At 42.0% G+C, this 27796-nt stretch overlaps 1 protein-coding gene across 4 annotated transcripts in view; it reads left to right on the top strand.

Annotated features, from left to right (window-relative positions):
* THRB (thyroid hormone receptor beta) overlaps positions 1-27796 on the top strand; it is a 449080-nt gene that overhangs the window by 108690 nt on the left and 312594 nt on the right. The gene's annotated exons all lie outside the window — the stretch shown is intronic.

Below are 27796 nucleotides of genomic sequence, written 5' to 3'. Positions count from 1 at the left end.
GAAAACAAGCCCCAGCTGAAGGAGATGCAAAAAGTGAGCATGTGCTCTGAATGCTGGATGCCAGGCGGAGTCGCCAACATCACACTGTGTCTGTGCCAGGGTATTTAGAAACATTATGAATGCTGTGAACCGGACCTTCACCCTGGGAAAGCCTAGCTACATTTTTACTGCAAAGAATGTCAATACAGTTCTTACTTTTTCAGCATTATTAAAGGGGTTGGCAACTATTTATTTTTTTATTGAGGAACTATCCTTAGGATAGGCCATCAATATCTTATTGATTAGGATGCAACACCCGGCACCCCAGCCGATCAGCTGTTGCCAGTGGTGGCCAGAAGTTCTTGGATTCTGACGGATGCTACACAGTAGTTCTGTCATTTCTATAGCGTCTCGCCAGGTTCTACAGATCCACCCTGCTTTCAAATGAATGTGGTGAATCTGTGCTACTTTTCCACAACCAGTATAGTTTTGACAAAGCTGCTGTGTACCAGAAATCTTCTGGCAACCGCCAGCACCAGTAACAGCTGATCGGTGAAGGTGCCGGGTGTTGAACCCCCTCCGATCAGATATTGGTGGTCTATTCTAAGGGGAGGCCATTAATTAAAAACAGGGTAAAATTTCAGTAGAAGCCTAAAAGTATCCAAAAAGTATCATGATTTACATTTGTAAGTTTTAACTTATAGGAATTCTGTTGCAGTGGTTTACAATTTACTAAATTATAGTAAAATTTTTGTTTTCAGCTGTTTGTTGCATTAATTAAGGTGTACAACCATTCTGTTAATTAAGGGGAACTTCATTAAATTTGTTTTTCATTTTAAGTGCTGACATTTGACATTTCGCTGAATATAAGCATTCTGATTACAGTCATTGAAATGAGAATATAATGATTGTGTTTATTTGCTAATGACTTTTTACCATTTTTACATTTTCACCTGTTATTTTTACTTTTTTTATGACTAAAGATTATTGAGTTGAGACCACACTCTGCAGTTCCAAATGTAATAAATTTTTCTTTTAGTCTCCTTTATCGATATTTTGTGAACCGCTCATAGTGGATTGCTGTGTTTAGCAGTTTACACATTTTTTACTCTTACTACAAATTTGTGCAATATGGTTCTTTTTGTTGCTCAGAATATGCAATTCACATGGAAGAGCAGTTTGCATTCTCTCATTAAAGGAAATGTTTCATCAAAAAAGATGTTACTGTTTAATTCAGGAGTGGACACAGACAGAAGAGGGCCCTGTTCATGGACAATATATGGGCCCTGTGTAGTCTAATAGGTCAACGTAATGCACAATTCCACCTGCTTTGGATGTGGATGTGGCCCCCTTACCTCTTGGGCTCATGTGTGATTGCATAGGTTGCACCAATGGTATGTTTACCCCTGGTTTAAATTAGGTTTTTATATTAAATATAGTTTTTATGAATTTTAGAAAAAAAGTAGAAATCTTGCCGTTTACACACTCGCCACTGAGGCTGTTCTAGATTCTTCTTGTTCTTTCAGTAAATACACATTTAAATTAGTAACAATAGATTGTGAAGTTAGGGGGAACAGGGAGAACTGTGAAATCGCCTATTGTGATTGGTGGATCCTGTGTTATTAGCTGTGTATAGCGGTGTTGACAGTTATTGTAATCCTGGCCTTAATGATACCTCTGAAAGTTCTTCCTGAAACAACAGGAATTAGATATCTAAAAAATCCACAGCAGCCACGTTGAAAATTGCAAGATTTTAAATTTTTTTAAATACAGATTGTGATATGATTTTTTTACAATGCATTTAACACAAAAAACTTATTTAAACAGTGTCATCATCTGATGATACTGTTCTTTTACTGACATTTATTTTATCTTTCCAGTTAGCGTAAAGTTAATATTTAAACGGACTAAATTGAAATATCAGTAAATCAACAAATCAAGTATATGATGAAGTTTGTTTTACACCAACTAATTATATTATTTTCAACTTCTGAATTGTAGGCTTTGTTTATCTTATATTTTATCTATTTACGGTACTTAAAGGGGTTGTCCGGTCAAAAGTGATGTCTGCGGTCACTCTGTCACACTTATGAATCCCCCCAGCGCAGGCACTTTGCGCAGTGGGGATTCGCCGGTATGAGACCTGGTAATGGAGGGTATGTGTTATACATACCCCCCGTCCACATCACTGGACGGGCGTGACCTCACTCCAGACAAGTGTATGGAGCGAGGCGGTGCTGAATGGCTGGGGTTATGAATAACGTGTACGTAGCCTCCAGTCCTGGGTCTCATACCGGTGAATCCCTGCTTCGCAGAGTGCCTGCAGACTTATCACTTTTGACCAGACAACCCCTTAAATTTTGCGATATTATGCTCGTAATATCTTTTTGAGAATGATAATTTTATTACAATCATTGGTCTGGCGTTAGAAATTTTAGAAAGGGAACAGCTCCACCCTTGTCTATGGCTGTGTTATTTTATTGCAACTCAACCTTGTTCAGCTCAGAAAACTCTTTTAGAGGGACATTTTCTAACGATTTAATCAAGTGAAAAAAAATTGTCTACAAAAACAGGCAATTTTGGAGTAGAGACAATAATGGGGCACATTGCAGTCTTGAACATGCCAAATAATTCGATTTGCAATGTATACAGCCTTTTATACTTTTTTCCCTTATTTGTTTATTTACTGTACATTGCACTTCATTTTTAGAAAATCAGAATCTAGGGACAACGAAAATCGATACGAAACAAGTCACGTCACTGCTAACAATTGTGTAATAGTGACAGAGTGTTATTTTGTGTACATATGCTTTCTATATATGGTAGATCTGTATTTTTAGCGATCTATGAACTATAAGCTAAATTGACTTTTAAATAAAACTGCAAAATGTAAAAGCTTTACTAGTTATAATGTTTCATAGTACCATACACATAAAGGGAACAAGTCAGTCGATTCATGCTGCACAAACCACGTGCAGCATGAATCAGAGCATTGGTGCATGATTGCAGCCAGTTATGTTTTACTCCAAAACACGTTACCTAGAAATCATAGTTTAGAGAACTGTCCAAGGACCATAGGGAGTGATGTGAGTAGTCCAGCATCGCACCCAGCTGGCTTCTCCTCGCTCTGATCCAGGTGATTGACAGACCTCTCCCTATGTATATACATGGGAGGGGAATTGGATGTTTTGCCCCCAGCAGTTCGCCCCCAGCAATTCGCTCTCAGGGTACATTTTGCCCCTGCACATTTCACCCCCGCACATATCGCCCCCAGTTCGCCCCCAGATGTTTCGCCCCCAGCAGTCCGCCCCCGGATGTTTCGTGTAGGGTGAGGCCTACTGATTCCAGCTAAGCCTCACTTGTTTAGTTGCAGTCTGATTCTCTGCTCAGCTTCAAAGTAGAAGTCCTGCCTTTGAGATACAGTGATCTGCCATATTCATAAGCAGAGTGGTAACCTTGTCCACCAACCATGATTTGCAGGTATCCAGCCATTGTCAATCACAGCCAGAGGACTAGGTTGTCGCATCAAACCCGCATCACTAGATATCAATTTTAGTGTAGAATTTTCTGCTATAAAATAGCTGCAGATTGTCAGCTGCAACTACTTAGTGCATGTGAATGTACCTTAAGGATTCATTAACATGTCTCCTAACCTCTGTGGATTATCCACAACTGTAGATATACAGCTATTCTGGCGTAGATAATTCTACACCAAAATCTCCATTTAGCTCTATGGATTTAGGTGCAGGTTTTAGTGCAGAATTTTAGCCCCTTGTCTGAATGGCTGGAATCTTCGAAACGTCCGGGGGCGAAAAGTGCGGGGGCGAAATGTGCGGGGGCGAATCTTCCTGGGGGCGAAATGATAGGGGCGAAATGTGCGGGGGCGAAATGTACCTGGGGTCGAACTGATGGGGGCGAACTGCTGGGGGCAAATTGCTGGGGGCGAACTACTGGGGGCGAAACTTACATAGCAGGCTGTAATTGTGCAGCCAGGCTCTGTGTCATGCTGCCCTTGGTTAGGGCAGCATGAATCGACTGACAGGTTCTCTTAAAAAAAACATTAAATATATCATTTCATCTGAAAAAACAGCACTCCATTCTTGGCTGCAATGTGTAATATTAAACCAATTTATTTAAAACTAAGCACATAATGTAGTGGTTTATTTATTATAGGCTTGCCAAACACCATGTTTGTCTGTTATTAGCATACATGAATATGGGAATAACCTCAGCACACTGCTCAATATCGCTCTACTAGCTAAAGCCAAAGCTGAAATTCCACATAATACATTGCACTCCTCTTCTTGTTACCATCAATGGACGGATAAGGAGCAGTGGGAGATTAATTTCACCTAGAGATAAGTGAATTTTCCAAAATTAATTTTGGGTCCAATTCATCTGAATCAGTTGAAAAATCTGATTTGGACTAAATTGATTCTGCACAAATCAAAAGTGTTACTAAGTCTCCTATTGCCCTGAAAATATGTGTATGATACTCTGAAGTGTAAAAGACTGTATCCAAACCCTTTCTAAATCTTAAGTGTAAACATGCACTTAGAAATGTCACGGTGGCCTCACGGTGTGTAAAGCAGTCATCAAAGCAAAAGGTGGCTACTTTGAAGAACCTAGAATATAAGACATATTTTCAGTTGTTTCACACTTTTTTGTTAAGTATATAATTCCACATGTGTTAATTCATAGTTTTGATGCCTTCAGTGTGAATGTACAATTTTCATAGTCATGAAAATACAGAAAAATCTTTAAATGAGAAGGTGTGTCCAAACTTTTGGTCTGTACTGTATATATTGTGTGAATGTATGTACAGTATATATATAAATATTACTTCTTGGTTAAAAAGAAACATTAACTGTAGGCAATGGACAACTGTGGCCTTCACCTGTTACTAGTGGCCGGACAGCTGATGCTGACAATGCTGCTGCTCCCACGTTCTCCAACATTCTTACTGGTAGAGGATGTGGTTGCCCATTACCACTCTTTGCCTTACCAGACATTTTTAAATGAGGCACCACTGAGCCTGTGCTGGTTATTGATAGAGATGGGTCACTTGATTTGAGGTGAATCACATTCACCTTAAATTTCAGAAAAAAATCGGATTTGCACAAATCCAACGGGGAAACTATTTTGCTGGATTCTGTTCGGCCATAAGTGGTAAAAAAAGCCGCATAATAATACGCACCTTTCTACGGCCCTCATCTGTCAATCTCTACAGTTCAGTCTTCTCTTCAGACATCCAGTCACTTCCTCACGTCCGGTTTTCTCTCCCGGCATCTTCAGTGGCTAGGGCATTTATTAGACCTTGCAACATCATAAAGTCTCAGGGCATCAGATATCAAGAAGATGTAAGTTTGAAATGCATGGCTTTCTTAGGTTTTTTTATTATCCAATGTTACTCTCTGTCTTTTTAGGATTGAATAAATAAATTTTGAGATTTTATCTTACCACGCTGTGAAGCCAGGTTTGTGGAATTATCATGTCATCACATGTGTCATTGACTAGGCCTCATACAACGTCATGATGTGTCACCACTCACCATCATTAGGTCTAGTGAGCTCAGATGTTGCTGAAGATGCCAAAAGAAAAGTCTGGACTGGACTAGAGAGGAGCAGTTGAGGACCCAAGAGAGTTGAGTATTAGTTTTATTCCCCAGATAATGTTGAGTGAATCTGCCAAATTCAAATTAGGTAGAGTCACTCACGACTAGTTTTTGAGTGGTCACTCCTCACTAAATTGGCAGAGGATGATCTATAGTTAATGGTGGTGCATAAATACTACCTTCCTTCAGAAAAAAACAAACATCAATATTGGATGCGGCAGTCACAGACACTGCACAGATGCAGTAAAATGAATGTCATGCTGAATTGTCAGTTCACTTGGACATAGAGCACTGATTAAATCACAGACACAGTGTGATTGTGAATTACAGCTGACAGCACCATCTCTTATTTTCTAACTTAGTGTCAACCATCTCTCTCCTTCAACCCATTAATTTCTTGTAATTAAATGTTTCTCTTCTCTCTGTACTATGTCTATCTGACTGAGCTTAAAGGTACACTCTCCTATTCCATACAAAAAGTCAGCAGCTTTTCCTTCTTGGACTTTTGTAGTGGCTACAAGTCATCAGTGTATATTGACTAATAGTGCTATGGCGATGGCTGTGCTGTAGGGTGGCTGCCTGCAAGGCATTATTGGGAGGGCAACCATGCCATGCTCCAGGTCATAAGATCCTCCTTCTCTGTCTTATGCTATCTGTAACAAGAAAATGATCATTTTTTATTGACTTACTATTCTTTATAAAATAAATACATATATTGTTTTTATTAAGAGTACTCAATAGTGTTTCGATTTTATTTCTTAAAAAATGGAATGCCCACACGAGCTCTGTACTATTAAAATCAAACTATTTTTTTATTATATTTTTTCCCCTTTACGCCTTCCAAAATGTAACTGCTTTTAGTGTTGGACCAAAACCTATCATTACGCCTTGCTAACTTCTAAATAAAACCTTGAAGCCCGGAAGCTGTAAGAACTTGAAGTGTTTACTTTAAACTTAGAGAGCACAGATAAAATTATAAAACCTTGACAACATTTTGGAATGTTAACAAGATAAGTTTGTTTTGCTACTTTCTAGAAATACATGCATACATTTTCAAATGACACTATCTTGCCCAAAATAACAGAATGTTCCTTTTTAATTAGTGGATTTACCTTGTAAGTCATACCAAGTGTTAAGACATGCTGCAATCAAATATAGAGCAATGCAATGTCTTATCAGCAAAAACGGCAGCCAAAGGGATTTCATATGCCTTTATAGACCTTGATTTGTGCACTGGGTCGCTGACATGCTGGGACAGAAAAATGCCATTCCCAAACTGTTTCCACAAAGTTGGAAGCATACAATTGTCCAAAATGTCTTGGTATGCTGAAGCATTAAGAATTCCCTTTACTGGAACTACTCTAACCCCTGAAAAACAACTCCACAGCATTATCCCTTCTAAACTAAACTTTGCAATTTTCACAATGCAGTCAGGCAGGTAATGGTCTCTTGGCATCAGGAGCGGACACAGAGAGAAGAAGGCCCTGTGCACAAACAATATATGGGCTGTTTACAGTCTAAAAGCTTATCATAATGCACAATTCCACCTGCTTGGATGTGGAAGTGGACCCCTTACCTCCTGGACTGGTTGCAAATTTGGCATTCACCAAACCAACACTGATCCATCAGACTGCCAGATAGAGAGGCTTGATTCATCACGCAACAGAACACATTTCTATATTTTGCATTGTGCTTAAAGGGAATCTGTCACCAGAAAATAACGCTATTAACCTGCAGATATGGGGTTAATCAGCAGCTTAATAGCGTTACTAACCTGCCCGGCGCCAGCGCTTACACTGGCTCGGCATTAGATTCGGCTGTCAGTCAGGTCCGGGGGTGCGGTTACAGCCGAGGCTCCGTATTCTTAAATTGATGATTGAACCTGCGCTGACACCACCCTCGTGACTGTAACCGAATGCTGCCAGGGAGAATAAAGTTAATTTTCTCCCCGCAAGGTTCGGCTAAGTGCGGGTGCCAGGCAGGTTAGTAATGCTATTAACCTGCCGATTAACCCCATATCTGCAGGTTAATAGCATTTTTCTGGTGACTGGTTCCCTTTAATAATGTATAAGGTTTGCTGCTTGACCATGGAAACCCATGTCATGAATCTGACGGTGCAGTTTTTGCGCTGATATTAATGGCAGAGGAGGTTTTGGACTCTGCAGTTATTGAGTCATAAGAACGTTAGTGACTTTGTGCACTATGTGCAGTCACTGCTCTGAAACTTTACAAGCTAGCTACATCTTGGCTGAGTTGCTGTGCTTAATAAACACTTCCACTTTTCTATAATACCACCCAGGATAGATCGTGGAATATTTAGGAGCAAACAAATTTAACATATTGTTTCAAACTGTTACAGTTTCTTCTTTGTTTCACCATTAATGTATGGTATTGCTTAGGAAGCAGACCAATCCTTTTAAGGCACTATGTAAAGTCTTGCAATGTCAGATAAGTATTATAACTTAGAAAGCAAATAAACAAATAGGAATGAAACGATAGCAACATAGTCTATGATACTTCTACATCACAGACTGCAGGTTGGAAATATTTCACTGGCAAGGACATCTGTAAATGTTGCCCAATTCTTACTCAGAATTACTATCTGGACTTGTGTTTCAAAGTGAAATTACCAACCTGTGCTTATGTTGCTAGCAGTAATAAAAGAAAATTAATACGGTAATTACAATTTTAGGAAATAATAATTCATTATATAATAAAAAGTTATACAGTATTCTAATATAGATTTTGCATCAATATCTTGTATTTTTTAAATTCTCTGAATGCTATCACCCAACAGAAATCTTCATTGTTTAATTCCAAGGGAAACGTTGTGTCCCAGTTATGTGATGGACTCACAGATCATTGACTCTTTAGAGTTATGGTCATGCTATGTCCATTACTAGGACAGTGTTATTCAAACCTCAGCCTTTCATAGATGAAATGGTAATAACTCTGTTGAGGTCTCAACCACAGGAGATGGGGCTACCAAACCAGCAAAGAGTGGTTGAGCTATCCTGTTTCCGAAACTCCAATGGAAATGAATGGAGGCTACGGAGATGTCATGGCACAGCCACTCTCACCTGCTTTTGTAACCCTTCCTTCCATGGCTGGTACATGAGTGGAGCTAATCTAGTCTCATTCCTGAAAGACTAACATGGGAATAAATAATTATTTAACCCCTTACCTACATAAGGCGTACTATTAGTATTAAGTTCTATTTCATGTGCAAGTGTGTATGACGGACTCAAGAACGGTTTAACCACTTAAAGAGAATGTGATGTCAGAAAATGACCTATTATTTAAATCGAATGTTTGTATTATATGTATTTTTTCATATGACAATCTTTTTTAAAAAATAGTTTTCCTGCACCTTTCCCACTAGTTACTAGGGCTATTTGATGCCCTCACTCCCTGTCCTTTCAGGAAGAGTTTTCAGCAGGCTCTTTATTATCAGAGGCAGGATTGAATTACAGGTAACGCCTCTATACACAGCTGGTAACACAGGATCCACAATTCTCTAAAGAAGACATCACAGCTGATCCTGCTCCCCCTCTATTCACAGTAACCTTTGCACAAATGGTTTAATACAAAAGATAGAGTCCGAGTCTGCTCATTGCTGATGTACATGTGGACTTCCTGAACGAACAGGAAGTCAAAATGTAAAAAGCCCCAGTGGCCAGTATGAAAATGTGCTAGATTTCAAATTTTTATTTTTAACAAACATTGTCATATGGAGGGGAAAAAAACATTGCCAAAAATTGAAAAAAAAAAATGGATAGAATGGAGTCAGAGAGTAATTGGACTGCAGAAACAGTTTGAATGACTCCAGCTGCTAATAGACAATAAAAAGTACTTAGAAAAAATAATTGTGTATGTGAGTGAATAAAGTACTGCATATTGTAGATAAAAACACTTCATGTGAGGATACACAAGGCAATATTCTTCGGGCAAGATTGGCATAAAGCGCTGCCCACACAGGTCAAATGAAACAGCATAATGAATAGTAAAAAGAGAAATAAGTTCAAACATCTATAGACTTTTCTTTGTAAAGTGCTAATATGTTAGTTGTTTATGAACATTTTTAATGTAATGCTCTATATATAAAGATATATACAACAAATTAACTTAAGCCCTTAAAGTTGATGTGCTGGAAGCAAAGACAATGGGCGAGCGTAAGCACCTGAGCAACCAGGTCCAGTGTTTGATTGATCGATGATTGGGTCTGAACATTTACAGCCATTTTTAGGTGTTCATGGTATGCAGTGGACAATGTAGGCATAAAATGCTGAAATACTACTTGACAGTTTGTATAGATTGAAGTGCGTATATGGACTTATCTTCTGAGTTATACAAGTGGTCATAGCATATATGTTAGGTCACCTGCTGACCAGTCCTTCCTGGGTCTCCTTAGGCTAAGTGCCCACGATGCAGAAATGCTCTGGATTTTTCCTGAGCGTTTCTGCATCTCCCTGGCAGGAAAAACACATGCGGATTGTACATGCGTTTTTCCTGCCAGGGACAAGTGTAATTGAAGAGTTTTGATCATGCGATTTCGCATGCGGGTTGTCAAGCGCTTTCCAAGCGATTTTAGCATCACTTGGAAAGTGCTTGACAACTTGGTCACACTCTATAAATCCATGCAACCAGCATGGATTTATATAGTGTGACCAAGTTAGTTAAAAAAAAGAATAAAAATGGTAAAAAATAAAAAAAATCATTATACTCACCTTCCGATGGCCCCCGGTCTCCTTATCCGATGCGTCCGGTCTTCCCGGTGTCTCGCGGTTGTGTAATAGGACCTGCCATGACATCATTTAGTCATGTGACGGGTCACGTGACCGCCGACGTCAGCGGTCGAGTGACCCGTCACATGACTAAATGACGTCATGGAATGTCCTTTTAGACCATTGTGAGCCGCCGGGAAGCCAGGGCGCATCATACAGGAGACCGGGGGACATCAGAAGGTGAGTATAATGTATATTTTTTATTTTAATTTGTTTTTTTTTACAGGTACTACGGTACACGGGTCTGGAGGAGAGTCTTCTCTTCTCCAAACCTGGGTACCATACGCACATTGAATCGCTTAATATCCGCATGTGCACATGTAGTCATGCGGATATTAAGCGATTCAATGCAAGTCAATGGCGGCGAAAACACCGCGATTACGCAAAATAATTGTTAGTGCTGCGTATTTTTCCGCAATGATAATCCGCAGCGGAAATTTCTGCAGCATGTGCACAGCACATGCGGATTATCATTGGGAAACATGGCAGGCCTTCTACTAAGCATTTTTAAAGCATTTCTGGAGCGGAATTGCCGCTGTGGAAATGCTTAAAAAACGCATAGTGGGCACACTGCCTTAGCATGGCCAGAAGAAATCTCATTTTCTTCTGTTCCTTTTATGCAGTGATTGGTACTTAACAGAGTGGTCCAAGGAAAGACAACTATTATCAGGGTCAAAGTCATCCAAGGCTCATTGATGTCCATGGAAAGTGTATCCTAACCCCTCTGATCCCACAGATAAGAGGCTGTAGTGCACATTACTTGGAAAAGTTAAAGTTGGCTTCAATAGAAAAGTGTCACGACACACAGTTCATCGTAATTTGCCGTGTATAGTAATGCATTGCCACAGTGCTATATAGCTGCAGGCAAAGAAGTGCTAATGATGAACCCTGTCCAATACTAAAAGTGCCTATAATTTGCTAGTGAGGATCAAAAGTGCAAAACAGAGCAAAGGAAAAAGGTGTTTTTGTGCAATGAATGACGCTACGTTTACATCATGTGGATAGCTGGATGTGAGCGCTGCTTCCCTGGGGTAGAGATGGCACCAGACTGTACTATGGTAAGAAGGTAGTGTTAAAGTGATGCTTTGGGCAACGATCTACTTGAAAATCTTTGATACTGAAATTAATGTAGATGTTTCTTAGAGATATACCCCCTACCTAAACGATGTAGACCAAGTACAGCGTTTCATGGAAACAGTATTCCCTAATAGCAGTATCCTCCCCAGCAGAATAATGTATTATACAACACTGCAAAAACTCTTTACTAATGGGTTGAGGAACATGGCAAAGAGATGAGGGTATTGTCTTGATATCCAAAAACAAAAGATCTAAATGAAGCATGGACAATCCATTCAGGTCCAACCTGACAACTTACAAAATTTGAAGGATCTAGAAACATCTTTGGTAGCAAATACAACAGGACACCTTCAGAGTTCTTGTGGGGTCCATGCCTCGATGGGCTGGAGCTATTTTGACAGTGCAAAGGCGCCAAACACAAAATTAGGGAGGTAGTTATAATGTTATCACTGCATAAAAGGGATTTGTCCATGTTTACTTTAATCCATCTAAAATAAAAAATAAAACCGCTTTGCAAATATCTGCAGTTAAAATATCCCATCATCTAGCGTATATACTCATATGCAGACTAATATATTTCTGTGGTACAGAATACAAACATTGTGCAGTCGGACCCTGTATTTGTATGCTTTTCTATTTGTTCTCTACTTATTTACTAACTGATATTTGGTTGGTTACCCTAATGTATAAGGGCCCCTTTTTGTTCTTACCAAGATATAGGAATTTCAAATCCACTTGAGAAAATTAGAAAGAGAAGAGTAGTGTTACTTACACACTCTGGCTTATCATCAAAATCCTTTCTTTATTTGGGTACATGGACTGTTTTTCTCTTTGAATCATAAAAGTGAACTTTGACTACAGTAACAAGTAAGGAATGTGCTGAAATACAGCTATGTAGGGTTTTTATTTGTTTAAAGTGTGAATTGGCACTTGGATGAGAAGCGGACACTTCTAATGTAATGACTAACTTTTGTGCTTTTGCATGGGGTATAACATTTCAATAAACACTAAAATGTGTCACAGTGCTAAGAGGTGATCAATGGGCTTGAAATAAACTGGACTAGATCCCATTGCTTATGAATGTGATGGGAAGAAAGTAGACTTCTGGATTAGTATTATTAGGAATGAATCTACCCGTATGATGGGATGAATTTGGTACAGGCTCTGGAGGATAGAAGGAAAGGCTGAAGTTAAATGGTAAATACAATGATGAAGATAAGATTCTCCTGTCCTCTTAGTTAACAGTATATAGACATTCTTTGAGACCTTCTTAGCTCAATGACGTTATTCTGTAAATCCAAATAGAATCTCGGGTTCTCATCTTACACAATTCAGTGCTTGGTCATTAGGTGTCAGGATCTTTATTTTAGGATTGTGTGCAGTGTGCACGGTTCTGGGATAATCGTAATTATTCTTGTATGGTTGAAACCTTTATGTCATCTTCTGCTGAAGGAAGATGAAAGAACTATCTTAGTTAAGAATATTAATGCATAGTCATGGCCAAAAGTTTTGAGACTGACACAAATTTTGTATTTTATTATTATTATTTATTATTATAGCGCCATTTATTCCATGGCACTTTACATGTGAAAAAGGGGTATACATACAAGAACAATTACAATAATCTTGAACACAATGTGACAGCGACTGGTACAGGAGGAGCGAGGTCCCTGCCCGTGAGGGCTCACAATCTTCAAGGGATGGGTGAGAATACAGAAGGTGGGGGTAGAGCTGGTCGTGCAGAGGTGTGGTGGATCAGTGGTTACTGCAGGTTGTAGGCTCATCGGAAGAGGTGGGTCTTCAGGCTCCTTTTCACAAAGTTTGCTAATTCAGAGTTTTTAGATTTTTTTAACTAGATGTTTCTATGGTCTCTGAAGTACCATAATAAACATTTTATAACTTTTTAACCTTTTATTGACAAATGCATACATTTTATGCAAAGACTTAATATTTACAGTGTTCATCCTTATTTTCCAAGACTTATGCAATTTGCTCTGGCATTTTAGATATCAGTTTCTGGGCCAAATCCTGACTGATGCTATCCAATTCTTATCTAATTAGTCCTTGGAACACAATTTCTGTGTTTATCCATCCACTTTTTGAGGATTGACCACAGGTTCTAAATGTGATTAAACCTAGAGCGTTTCCTGACCCTTGACCTATAATTTCAATGTTTTGTTCGCCCAGCCATCTAGTTATCGCTTTTGCCTTGTGACATAGTCTCCAACATGCTTGTTCATCACCAAATTGCGCCTGAATCATTGGGAGAAGTTAATCTTGGAGGATGTTTAGATACCATTCTTTAGCAATGACAGCGTTCTTAGGACAAATTGTGAGAGAGCCCAATCCTTTGGATGAAAGGCAACTACACCTGAATGTTCTCTGGATATTTAATTGTTGGCATGACACAGGACTCATAGTAGCACTCCCCTTTTCTTCTCCGGCCAATTATTCTTCCAGATGTCTCAAGCAGTCTGAAGGGGACTGTATTTTCTACAGAATGACAGTCTGCTCTTGATGTTTTTCTTGGAGAGAAGTGATGTAATTGCTTCCCTTTTTGATACCAGACCTGCCTCCAAAAGCCTTCACCCCATTGTACAGAAGCAATGACATCTGCCTACTGCCATTCCTGAGCAAACTCTGCACTAGTATTAAACTGATCCCATAGCCAAATCCTCTTTAAAAGATGTCCTGACACTTGCTGGACTTTCTGGGGCACCCTGAAGCCTTCTTCACAGCAACTGAACCTCTCTCTTTGAAGTACTTGATGATCCAATAAATGGTTGATTTAGGAGCAGTCTTAAGTCCCCGTCTCACATAGCGATATCGCTAGCGAGATCGCTGCTATGTCACGGTTTTGGTGACGCAACAGCGACCTCACCAGCGATATCGCTATGTGTGACACTTTGCAGCAATCAGGCCCCTGTTGTGAGGTCGCTGATCACTGCAAAGTGTCCTGGACCATTTTTTGGTCGTTGGCCTCCCGCTGGCCAGCACACATCGCTGTGTGTGACCAGCGGGACCAACGATCAGGCTGGTATCCATGGTAAACATCGGGTTACTAGGGGCACGCGCGCACTTAGTAACCCGCTGTTTACCATGGATACCACTCTGCTACGGTGCACGGGAGGTTACCAGCCTGCTTCAGCAGCAGGCTGGTAACCGGGAGCAGGACATCGTGGAACGATTCTTTCCACGATGTCTCTGCTCCCCTGATCGCTGGTGAGCCTGCCTGTTTGACAGCTCACCAGCGATGTATTAGCGACGCAGCAACGATCCCTGACAGGTCATATCGTTGTCGGGATCGCTGCTGCATCGCTTAGTGTGACGGGGCCTTAAAAAGCAGCAATGTGTTTGCTTGTTAAGTTCTTTTTGATGCGCAACAATGAAGATGTTTTTCCTTGGAGGTAACTATGGTTAACAAAAGAAGACAATGATTTATATCACTAGCCCCATTTGAAATCAATCAGTCTGCTAATTCAATCAGCGTGACAGAGTAATATCAGTCGTTAAGACTTTCTCCTGAACTAATGAGAAGATCACTGAAATTATGAAAGCAGCTTATTTATATAGCAGGTCTGAAATTCCATGGAAATTTTTTGGGATTATTTTCGCGATTAAATTAATTTTCATGCGTAACAATTACTTTAATTTTTTTTTTTGCAATTCATCTGTTCACTCTTCATAACAACTTAGAGTTGATACAAATTGCTACTAAGAAGACTGAAGCACCAAGCTTTTGAAAACAAAATTTTGCATCAGCCTCAAAACTTTTGGCCGCGACTGTATTCTCAGCAGTAAAAAAAAATTAAAAGTTACCAAATTTCATTTGTAAGAATCTGATCTACTTTGCTGTAGCCAAAAGCCTTATTGTAATGGTCCTATGTCCTCTTAGAATCCATTGTGTTTCTGAAGATAAACAAGAACTCAATATTTACAGATGAAATAGGATTTTCATTACTTGATTTCTTCACAAAATTGTACTGTTTTAATTCTTATTTTCAAGGTCAGTATTAGAATCATTAATACAAATGCCAATGACAGAAAATTACTTATGAATCTCGTATCTGGCAGTACAGTGCAGAGACAGCTGGAGCAGAGACATGTAATTGGTTACACAAAGTCTGTGCATATACTAATTGTGAAACATCGTGCTTCTAGAATTGTGGTTGTGTCTATACCAGCACCACCACATCAAGGAACTGTACCAGACATATGTAGCGCTGAATTTACTGTCTGATTTTCCTTAAGCGTAACATTTCTACTTAATTTACTTTCTGTCATATTAATCCACTCATTCACTATCTCTTTGGAAGGTACAGTGCTGGCCAAAAGTATTGGCACCCCTGCAATTCTGTCAGATAATACTCAGTTTCTTCCTGAAAATGATTGCAATCACAAATTCTTTGGTATTATTATCTTCATTTAATTTGCTTGCAAGGAAAAAACACAAAAGAGAATGAAGCAAAAATCAAATCATTGATCATTTCACACAAAACTCCAAAAAAGGGCCGGACAAAAGTATTGGCACCCTCAGCCTAATACTTGGTTGCACAACCTTTAGCCAAAATAACTGCGAACAACCTCTTCAGGTAACCATCAATGAGTTTCTTACAATGCTCTGCTGGAATTGTAGACCATTCTTCTTTGGCAAACTGCTCCAGGTCCCTGATATTTGAAGGGTGCCTTCTCCAAACTGCCATTTTGAGATCTCTCCACAGGTGTTCTATGGGATTCAGGTCTGGACTCATTGCTGGCCACCTTAGAAGTCTCCAGTGCTTTCTCTCAAACCATTTTATAGTGCTTTTGGAAGTGTGTTTTGGGTCATTGTCCTGCTGGAAGACCCATGACCTCTGAGGGAGACCGAGCTTTCTCACACTGGGCCTTACATTATGCTGCAAAATTTGTTAGTAGTCTTCAGTCTTCATAATGCCATGCACACGGTCAAGCAGTCCAGTGCCAGAGGCAGCAAAGCAACCCCAAAACATCAGGGAACCTCCGCCATGTTTGACTGTAGGGACCATGTTTTTTTCTTTGAATGCCTCTTTTTTTTTCCTGTACACTCAATGTTGATGCTTTTTCCCAAAAAACTCTACTTTTGTCTCATCTGACCAGAGAACATTCTTGCAAAACGTTTTAGGCTTTCTCAGGTAAGTTTTGGCAAACTCCAGCCTGGCTTTTTTATGTCTCGGGGTAAGAAGTGGGGTCTTTCTGGGTATCCTACCATACAGTCCCTTTTCATTCAGACGCCGACAGATAGTACGGGTTGACACTGCTGTACCCTCGGACTGCAGGGCAGCTTGAACTTGTTTGGATGTTAGTCGAGGTTCTTTATCCACCATCCGCACAATCTTGCGTTCAAATCTCTCGTCAATTTTTCTTTCCGTCCACATCTAGGGAGGTTAGCCACAGTGCCATGGGCTTTAAACTTCTTGATGACACTGCGCACGGAAGACACAGGAACATTCAGGTCTTTGGAGATGGACTTGTAGCCTTGAGATTGCTCATGCTTCCTCATAATTTGGTTTCTCAAGTCCTCAGACAGTTCTTTGGTCTTCTTTCTTTTCTCCATGCTCAATGTGGTACACAAAAGGACACAGGACAGAGGTTGAGTCAACTTTAATCCATGTTAACTGGCTGCAAGTGTGATTTAGTTATTGCCAACACCTGTTAGGTGCCACAGGTAAGTTACAGGTGCTGTTAATTACACGAATTAGAGAAGCATCACATGATTTTTCAAAGGGTGCCAATACTTTTGTCCACCCCCTTTTTTAGGTTTGGTGTAGAATTATATCCAATTTGGCTTTAGGACAATTCTTTTTGTGTTTTTTTCATTGAAGACAAATTAAATGAAGAGAATAATACCAAAGAATTTTTGATTGCAATCATTTTCAGGAAGAAACTGAGTATTATCTGACAGAATTGCAGGGGTGCCAATACTTTTGGCCAGCACTGTAGATAGTGGAAGAGGAAGGAGCTATCTTGGGAAGGCTATAAATTATAGTAGGCAGAGAAGCCCCAGTAGATGATATATTCTGTTCTTCTTCAGGGTCATAGATGAAAGTTTGATGAACCAGATTCAAGAGACATTCAGACTTTTTTCATTTTATGCACAAAAGGAACTGGTAGAAGAATCCTGACCTAGTTATTGTGTCTACAGTAGTGTTCCTGAACGGATGTCCTCAAGTAACCTTAACTAATCATTATGACTTACAGTATAACCAGCTCGTCTCTTTAACCCGAGAGTTTGCTTAACATGACGGAGAAGCGGATCAGAGTATTAACTAGAGAGCTAAGGCAAAGCTCAGAGTGGAAATGGCAATCAAAGACATTTGGTTGCTCAGCCTTTCACTTGACAAGAAAGAACTTAAAGGTTTTTTTCCATGAACAAAGTTAATTTTAATCAACATTTTAATCATTAGATCTTGGAATAACAATAAGTTCCACAATTGGATGTGATTAAATAAAATGTTCCTGTGCTGATATAATCTTATGAATATGCCCCTCCTGTGTACTGTGTTATGGCTCTATGTGACCGTGCAGGGACATGGTCTGATCATGCCACATCTCCTGGGCAGGGGAGGACGCAAAAGAGTGTACAGACAGGACAGCAGGGGATCACAGCTGATTCTTTGAGGTAAAAAATTGATTAAAAACAGGCAGGGAAATGTTTTGCCTCACAGAAACAATCATTTGCGATCCCCTGCTGTCCTGTCTGTATACTCTTTTGCTTCCTCCCCTGCCCAGGAGATGTGGTATGATCTGACCATGTTCCTGCACGGTCAGACACAGCCATTACACAGTACACAGCAGGGGCACATTTATAAAATTATCTCAGCACAGGAAAAAAAATTTAACACATCCAATTGTGGAAATTATTATTATTCCAAAATCTATTAATTAAAACATACTTTGTCCGTGGGAAAACCCCTTTAATATTACAGTTCATATTCATTGGTGTGGATCATGACTACCATGGTACACATTTCCATGTATCCATAATCTTGTGGAAGATCACCAGGGATTCATAGATTTAGAATTGTTTTTTATGTCTGGCCATTTTAGAGGCATTATGCACACCATGGATCTGTTGCTGGAGTTTTTTTTAGATTGTTGCGTTGTATAATTGACGCGCCCCTGGGCCTGCTGTGTCGTGCGGCATCGCGCGCACGGGGGCTTACCCGGAGCCGGATCAGATGGGGGTAGTAGTCTCGTGGCGGTGACCCGGTCCGTGCCCAGGGAGTCAAACTAAGCGGCAGTATTTAGCAGTAGATGTTAGAATGTTCGACTACGCCACCCGTTGAATGCGGCTATGAAGCCGCCGCTGCAGGGCAGACCGCTGAGGCCGGTGGTAAGGTTGTGCAGTGTAGCTGGTAGAACCCCCAACGGGAGGGGTATGGCCTCAGGGCAGCAGATGTGGTTGATAGTGGTAGTGATGGTGCAGCAAGGAAGCTCAGAGACGTGTGGTGCAGTTTCAAGGCTTTTACTCACAGGTGTTGCTCCGGTCACTTCGGCCAACAGTGACCACCCGAGCCGTGCTGCGTCCACCAGGTGCGGGACTCGGCCAACTCCCAGGCAGTTCCAGAGCGTGGTCCCGAGCTCCCCTCTCTTCCTTCCTACGGGCCGTCCTCACCAGGGACCCACCTTTGTCCGGCTCCCTCGGGTCTTTTGGTGGCGAAACCTTTCCCGGCTTCCCTGACCCTATGCGTGGTATGCCTTCCTGGTGGATATGGTGAGGGGTCGCGCCAAAACTTGTCCACGACCTCCGGTTCCTGGCTAAGGATGTTTAACCTCTACCAGTTTGGGATCCGGTACCCTCTTCTGCCAACCCTTCACCCGTTAACTTGTTCTCTTGTGGGATCTCAGAGTTCCCTCTATTCTTGCGTCTCTGGGCCTTTCTTGGTGTTTCTGTTCCTCCTCTCTCTGCTTCAGGCCTGGCTCTGGAGCTGGGCCCAGACGGAGCCACAGCTCCCCCTCAGCCCTCTCTGGCTGAGCTCCTCTCTGAACAGACAGACCCTGTCTAAAGATGGTGCCCACCTTATATACTCCCTCTGACACCCGAGCTCAGATCACAATGCAACCAATGGGCTCCTACCTATGCCCAGAGTCCCTCCCCTGTCTGCTCCTACACTATTGGGATGTTCCTCCCCCCCTCCCACTCCAGCCAGGGACAGACGCTGTCGTACCTGCACATCTAACTGGTGGGAGTACCGTTGTTCTGTTCCCCGGAAATGGGATGAGTGTAGTGCATGCAACAAGCTGAGCTCGGTCCCACACTCCATCCTTACCCGGGAGTGGAATACCACACCTCTGGTTTGAGGTGTAATACCCCTGTAGCAGCCGAGCCCTCGGGGTGCTACATAATCATCAGGCTTATGAGACTTCACTTTTCCTTTTTTTTTTTTTTGCAAAACTATAGTCAATTAGACAGTAAAACATGAAGAAAGAAGGATATGTTCTTCCTCATTTCTTGATTCATTTTTATTATTAGATCAGATATCATAGCTATAGAAGTTTTCTGAGGAGCATGTGCACCTGTGCCCGAGGGGACCCTAAATCTGGATACTCTAGTATTCTATGTGGCACATGGTAGAGAGCATCAGGTTACGACGCTGGTGACAATTTTGGGTTTCGCTGAGACCTAAGTAATCTGAGACAAACTGGTTGTTAGGGACATTCTGCTTGACAACCACGTTGAACAAAACTGCTTCTGTTAGGCAATGTTACTCCAGCAACCATTTGTCTTACATAACTCAGCTGTTCATCTGAAGGACGGATGGGCACTGTACTGATAGCAATAGCAATGAAAAGCAGATTGGCAGGAGTCAAGCAGTGACATTCCCTATTTCAGGCTGCAGAATTTGTTTAATTAGAGGCCTAACTATACCAAGCACAGACTGCGTGGATCTTTGAGGGGCTCTCTAACTATACCGAGCACAGACTGCGTGGATCTTTGAGGGGCTCTCTAACTATACCGAGCACAGACTGCGTGGATCTTTGAGGGGCTCTCTAACTATACCGAGCACAGACTGCATGGATCTTTGAGGGGCTCTCTAACTATACCGAGCACAGACTGCGTGGATCTTTGAGGGGCCCTCTAACTATACCGAGCACAGACTGCGTGGATCTTTGAGGGGCTCTCTAACTATACCAAGCACAGACTGCATGGATCTTTGAGGGGCTCTCTAACTATACCGAGCACAGACTGCGTGGCTCTTTGAGGGGCCCTCTAACTATACCGAGCACAGACTGCGTGGATCTTTGAGGGGCCCTCTAACTATACCGAGCACAGACTTCGTGGATCTTTGAGGGGCCCTCTAACTATACCGAGCACAGACTGCGTGGATCTTTGAGGGGCTCTCTAACTATACCGAGCACAGACTGTGTGGATCTTTGAGGGGCCCTCTAACTATACCGAGCACAGACTGCGTGGATCTTTGAGGGGCCCTATCCCAGAATATCAACACTATAAGTGATGCATGAGAGTTAGTGAGTTATTTTACAGATTTCACGGACTATGGTGTCCTGCACTATTACTGTATAGAGTGGGTTCAGGAGCTGAATCTGCTCCATACAACATGGAAGCCGCTGTATTACATAGCTAGCACTAGAGAATAACTGATACGCTAGCTGTAACTGATGAGCTAGCTACTATTGATCAAGCATGACGGCAGCATGTAGAATGCCTTCAAGATGGTAGTCAACAGTCCAGAGCCCATCAACACCCCACATGAGGTGATCTTGCGGTGCAGATGGACTAACATGGCAGACAGGGGTATTACTTCTTTGATTCCTTGCCCATAGGACACCAGTAATTTCACAATACACTGCAATACTACGGTATTGCAGTGTATTATATAGACGATCAAGAGATTGCAGGCTCAAGTTCCAGTGTAAGGCAATTTTTCAGTTCATTATGGCCCTGATTCATCAAACTGTTTCCGCCAGGTTTCTGGTGTAAAACACATTAATAGGTCACAAAATATTTGCGAAATTCTAGGTTACGAAATAAATCTGCGTTTTAACGCTAGTTTAGCCCCGCTCCACCAAAATAGCAGCAGTGTGAGCGGTACAGTGGTGGATTGGGACTTTTCTAAGAAAGTGAGAAAAAATAAAAGAGCAAAAAAATCTACATTTTCTTGGGTTTTTTTGTTTGTTTTTTTTACTGTTTTGAGTGCAATATGTTTGTTAGGTATCCTGGTGAGGTGGATTCTCAAAGCGCTTGATCCAGTGGAGCAGTACATTTGCAGCATGTACTGAAAGTGTTAGTACAGAAGGATGACCCAGTAAGAACTGTGGAGGCTGAATTTGAAGACGCCAGTTGAAGGTGCAGGACTGGAATCACAGAAGCCATTCAAGCAGAGTTATAGAAATGGCAACTGGTGGTGTAGATTAAGGTCATGGCAACTGGTGCAGCAGAATGAAGAAACAGCAGAAGTTTAGCATCAAAACTGGAGAATGGAAGCATAGAAATAGCAGAGTTCCCAGTGGTGTAGCCAAGCTAGGGTTGTGACGGGGGCCAAGACTGAGCAGGCCAGCAGTATAGCAGAGTTCCCAGTGGTGTAGCCAAGGTAGGGTTTTGACAGGGGCCGAGACTGAGCAGGCCAGCAGTATAGCAGGGTTCCCAGTGGTATAGCCAAGCTAGGGTTTTGACAGGGGCCAAGACTGAGCAGGCCAGCAGTATAGCAGAGTTCAGAGTGGTGTAGCCAAGCTAGGGTTGTGACAGGGGCTGAGACTGAGCAGGCCAGCAGTATAGCAGAGTTCCCAGTGGTGTAGCCAAGCTAGGGTTGTGACAGGGGCCGAGACTGAGCAGGCTAGAAGTATAGCAGAGGTCCCATTAGTATAGCCAAGCTAGGGTTGTGACAGGGGCCGAGACTGAGCAGACCAGCAGTATAGCAGAGTTCCCAGTGGTATAGCCAAGCTAGGGTTGTGACAGGGGCCGATACTGAGCAGGCTAGAAGTATAGCAGAGGTGTTATGTTCTGCAACTTAGAACTAAGGAATAGGAGGGAAAAGCTGTCCCTGCACTGAGACTCAGCTTAACCTTACGCTGGGGTGGGTGCCCTATTCCTTATGAATAGCCCCACCGAAACTCCTGCACTGAACTCAAACGAAGACCTGTAGGAAGGGGAAAAAGGAGTCCCTAAAAGATCTAAGGACTGGGAGCAAAAGGAGGAGACCTCCTAACAGAAAAGCTAGTTGCAGAAATGAAGATTAAAGAAAACAAAACTGGTGGAACAAGAAGTCCCTGGATAACTATAGTCAAAAGCCAGAATAACTCAACAAGGCTACTTTGCCAGAGCACGAGCGTTACAACACTGATGTCCAGCAGGGAATGGGGGCCAGGTGCTGGGTAATAAAGAGTGCAGAGATCACGTGACCAAGAAACCCATCACCAGAGGAAAAGACTAGAAGAAAGCAAACCACAACAAGATGGCCGATAGTAAAACAACATAGATTCTAACAAGAGATCCCATTGGTATAGCCAAGCTAAGGTTGTGACAGGGGCCGAGACTTAGCAGGCCAGCAGTATAGCAGAGGTCCCAGTGGTGTAGCAAAGCTGATGTTATCATAGGGTCAGAGACAATACCGTCCTACAATGTAGCCGAGATCGTAGGCAGTACTGATTAACAACATAGCAGAGTGCTCACAATGTAGCAGAGTAGAGCTTGCAACAGGGTCAAAGGCAGAAAATATAACCTTTAAATATACTCTAAAAATGAATAAAGTGCTTATGTGCTCGTGTAATCAAATAACAAACAACAACATACACGCTAAAAGTGTTATTGCCTATGCTCTAAGGTATCCAGTATTGTTCAATAATACCTATAATTCACTCCTGAAGTGCTAGATGAAACCTTCTCCAAGCACTCCCATTACATAGAGGTGTACAGAGCATAGAAAGGCAGCATAAATAAGGGATCACACACAAATCCCCTGATGAATGGCTGAAATGCGTTGGGAGGTTCCTTTGATCATTCATATCACCCATACATAAAAAGGAGGACAAGATGCCCCGGTGAGAGCTATCCAGTAGCCAGCATGAGGAACTAAGCCTGGATGGTAGTAAGAGGCTCCTCTGCTGATTGTTTTGAGCGGCTAAATGATGATATATGTAAAATGATTACACATTGAATTGATTACTGAGGAATTTTAGGGATTCCTACGGACCCATTTAAATTTGTGTGTGATCCCTTATTTATGCTGCCTTTCTATGCTCTGTACACCTCTATGTAATGGGAGTGCTTGGAGAAGGTTTCATCTAGCACTTCAGGAGTGAATTATAGGTATTGTTGAACGAAATTGGCTACCTTAGAGCATAGGCAATAACACTTTTTACGTGTAGGTTGTTTGTTATTTGATTACAGGAGCACATAAGCACTTTATTCATTTTTAGAGTATATTTATTAAAGGTTATATTTTAACATTCTGTGCTGTGGTAATATATACTGTATATTGACCTGAATTACATTACTGGCCTAAAGCTGAACACTATCAAAGGCAGAAAAGAAGTCTTTAGTAGGACACCAACTTGAGTCATCCAATAAGGCCTGAGAGCGCGTCTTCCCAGGAGAGTGCCGGGTTACCATGGTAACCCATTCGCAGAGAGTGATGGCCGAGATACGAGGAAGATAGAAAGGTGGGACAGATGAATAAGGGTATGTTCACATGAGGTGTTGCCAAAACCTTCACTTTTGGCAGTAAAAGCTCTGCGTATAAAATACAGCAAATAGCTGCATTTTTGCTGCACTTTTCAGGCAGATTAATGTGTGATTTGTCTTCAGTGCATGCTAATAAAGCTAGTTTTATTCACAAAATGCGCAGCACAAATGTTATGCTGCGTTTTATCATGTTTTTTGTAGTTTCCCATTACTTTCAAGGGGTAAAATAGGCTGCAAAAACGCCATAAAAACGCTGACAGAACTGACATGCTTCAAATTATCAAAAATGCTGCAATTTAGTTATTTGATCAGGAAAATAAACTGCATGAGATTTCTGAAATCTCATTGCTTTTTCAGGTACTGTAAATACAGCTTCTTTTCTGCCTGAAAAGAAATGCCAAAACAAACGTTGCAAAAATGCCACATGTGAACATACCCTAACGACCGTGTAAGTGTTGTTATTATTACCATCTCAGCATATCACTTTCTAATTTTCCTATGGAACATTTCAGAGATGACATCACATATTAGTAGTGCATGTATAGGTATCTGTGGCCAGATTTCGGTGTCACCTCTTTAGTGCTTTACCCCTCCACATAAAACGTTTCCTGATCAGATCATAGGTCTAGAAGAATTCTGATAGTTTGGAGTTACTCACCCGGCTGGGCGTAAAAGAGAGTCTGCCCCACAGAGCCATGCTGTCTATAGAGCATTCGTAGAAAGTGATTCTTTCTACTGTCATTATTTGTTATATGATTTTTTGCAAATTGTTTTTTTATTGAAGTGCAAACATCCTTTCAGACTGAATATTTGTATATTCTTTTAATGTGAATTATTCTGTAGGTCAGTGTGACATTTAGGAAGTATTATGAAAAGAGATGGTTAGTGTCTATTTTAATCTTTCTAAGTAAAATGGATCTGTAAATATTGTACGCTCTCTTCTGTTCAGAAACAGGTTGGACATTCCTAACTTAGGCAAATCTGTGGTCCGGAACATTTTGTTACTACACTATGGTATAAATAAGTAACCCAGTAAGTAAGGCGAACTTACCAAATTAATGTTTAGTCTGAGGCCTCTCAATTGCACATACACCAGACTGTGGAGCAGATCCTAATGGAGTTGTGCCATGATGTTTGTTGTATTTAGAAAAAGTCATAAGAGAACATTTAAATTAAAATACGTTTAGCATATTTCCATGGCAACTTAAATACTGTTATACACACAATGGAGTACAAAATGTTTGTAACTATAACATTGGTTTTATCTGCATTTGATCACATATATCTGCTCAATGTACTTATTTTCAACAAGCTCACTCATATCTTTCTTACAGCTATACATAGTGATCTTAAAGGGAGCTTGTTACCCCCCAAATGTATTTTAAATAGACTACAGTATTTTAGGGGTATAGTATTGTAGGACAATTAGCCCCTATAACAACCGTACTAGCCCTGTACCTGTTACTGGTACAGTGCCTGAGAAAATAACTTGTAATTCATATGCAAATGAGAAGGCTTCGGTGCACCCTTGGTGTGGCCAAGAGTATGGTGCACCGTTATGTCTTCTCTTTTGTATATTAGGACCCCGCTTCTGATTGACGGTGCTCACTTCCCAGAGATCATTATGTATATTTGCTATAAAAATATGAGTGAACCCGTTGGAATTACCCCTATTTTTGTATAGATTATTAATAAAATGTGGTCTGACTATTATCTTAGTCACAAATACAAATGCTTCCCAATTATCAGCCTGGGTCCTAGCTAGTGTTGAGCCACCCCCGTAGTGTTCGAGTTCGGTTCGGTTCGTCGAACACCCGTGTGTTCGCCGAACTGTTCGTCGAACTGTTCGTCGAACACCTTCGAACACCGTTAAAACCAATGGCAGGCAAACAAAAACACATAGAAACACATAGAAAACACCTTCAAAGGTGTCCAAAAGCTGACAAACTGCTCAGAAGACACAACTAACACATGGAAAAGTGACAAGTACATATAGTCATGCGAAAAGAAAAGAGGTGGAGGAGTAAAAGGAGGGGGAGACACAGATATAGGCATGTCATGCCCTTCTAAAATCCAAAAAGTGAGAAGCCGAGACGGACAGTCCGCTCCTGCCCGTGCCACCTCCGTGTCGCCGGGTTTGTGCCAGAGCCGCGGTGAACCCTGACGGCCAGCCCCCCTCTCCCAATACTGGTGCCTGTCCGCTGGTGGGTCGAGAGAGCCCCCCTGTGGTGGAGGCAGCTCTAAGCTTTTTAATTTAAATTGTCCCTCTAATTTGAATGAATACACTTTAAATCCATTTACAAGGATCTATTGGAGGGCAAGTCTCATGCCAGCAGCCGCGTAATTCCAGCTCCAGTAGCGTCCACTAAAGCTGCTGCAGTTAAAAAGCTTTTATAAGGATCGAGCTCGGCTGTCCACCGCAAGGCATCCTAGTGCCAGTCCCAGCCCCTATGCCTTGGGGTGCCTCCTGATGCTCTTCACTAAGTATCCCGTGGTCCCGAAGCATTTCCTTTGAAAAAATTAAGTGTCCAAACTACAGGTGGTGTAGCTTGCTTAACAGCCGGGATAATCCGCTGACTAGCAGACACTGCTACTAGGCACAAAGTATTTCCTGGGCTAGATGCAGTTAAAAATTTGTAAGTAGATACTCTCGTTGGATGCTGAGAAAGCATTCCATAGAGTCTCCTGGCACGCCATATATGATTCTCTTAAAAAGCTTGGGGTAGGGGTCTAGGGGACCTTTTATAGCCAAAATCACGGCCCTGTATCACAATACGTCACCTAGGCTGAAGATAAATGGAACTGTAGCACCGAGGGCTCGGTTGCTACAGACGTATTGCACCTCACCCAGAGGTGTGATATCTCACTCTCAGATAAGGATGGAGTGTGGATCAGGACCCGACACCTGCATGCATTACACCACATTGCCGTGGGGCAGGGCGACCAATATGCCCCTGAGATGGGCACGACAGTCCCTGTCCCTGGCTGGAGTGGGGGGAGGGAACACTGAGGAAGGGGAACCCTGCAGTGCAGGAGCAGGGAGGAAGCAGTTCCTGGGTGCATTGAGAAGGGAGTATAAAAGGTGGGCACCATCTTAGTTCAGTGCAGAGAAGTCTGAGCAGAAGTGGCAGGGAGCAGGGGCTCTGCATGAGCTCTGCTCCGGAGGCGGGCCTAGTAACAGAGGCCCAGGCCTGCAAGAGGGAGAAGGAAGGAAGAGGAGCGGAGAAGGCTCCAGGAACGAGGAATGAAGGGATCCCAGGGGTGCGGACGGGCGAGTCGCCACCGCACGCCCGAATCCACCTGCGTGGAGGGGTCAGGCCAAAGGGGGAGACCGGTCCCCGAACTAGTGGAGGCAGGAAACGACCCTCAGCTAGAAACCGGAGGCTCTGACATTTTATGTGGCGCAGCCCCTTGCTCCACCCGCTAGGAAGGCACCACATAGGGTCAGGGAAACTGGCGCCAAGTTTACCAAGAGGAGGCCCGAGGCAGCCGGACAGAAGTGTTGGTAAGAAAGGCCAGACAAAGGACACACAAAGGGGGTCCTGTGAAGCGCTCCAAAGTTATCTGGGAGTTGTCTGAGCCCCTCACCTGGTGAGCACAGTACGACGTGGGCAGCCGTTACCTGCAGACGTGGTCTGGATAATAAGAACTGTGAGTAAAGGCCCTGAACTGCATCACTGA

Source organism: Phyllobates terribilis, unplaced genomic scaffold (assembly GCF_046119375.1).
Source record: "Phyllobates terribilis strain yellow unplaced genomic scaffold, ASM4611937v1 Scaffold_4__5_contigs__length_816908805, whole genome shotgun sequence".
Lineage (NCBI taxonomy): Eukaryota > Metazoa > Chordata > Amphibia > Anura > Dendrobatidae > Phyllobates > Phyllobates terribilis.
Note: the sequence above shows the minus strand (reverse complement) of the source record. Positions and strands in the feature narration are given on the sequence as shown.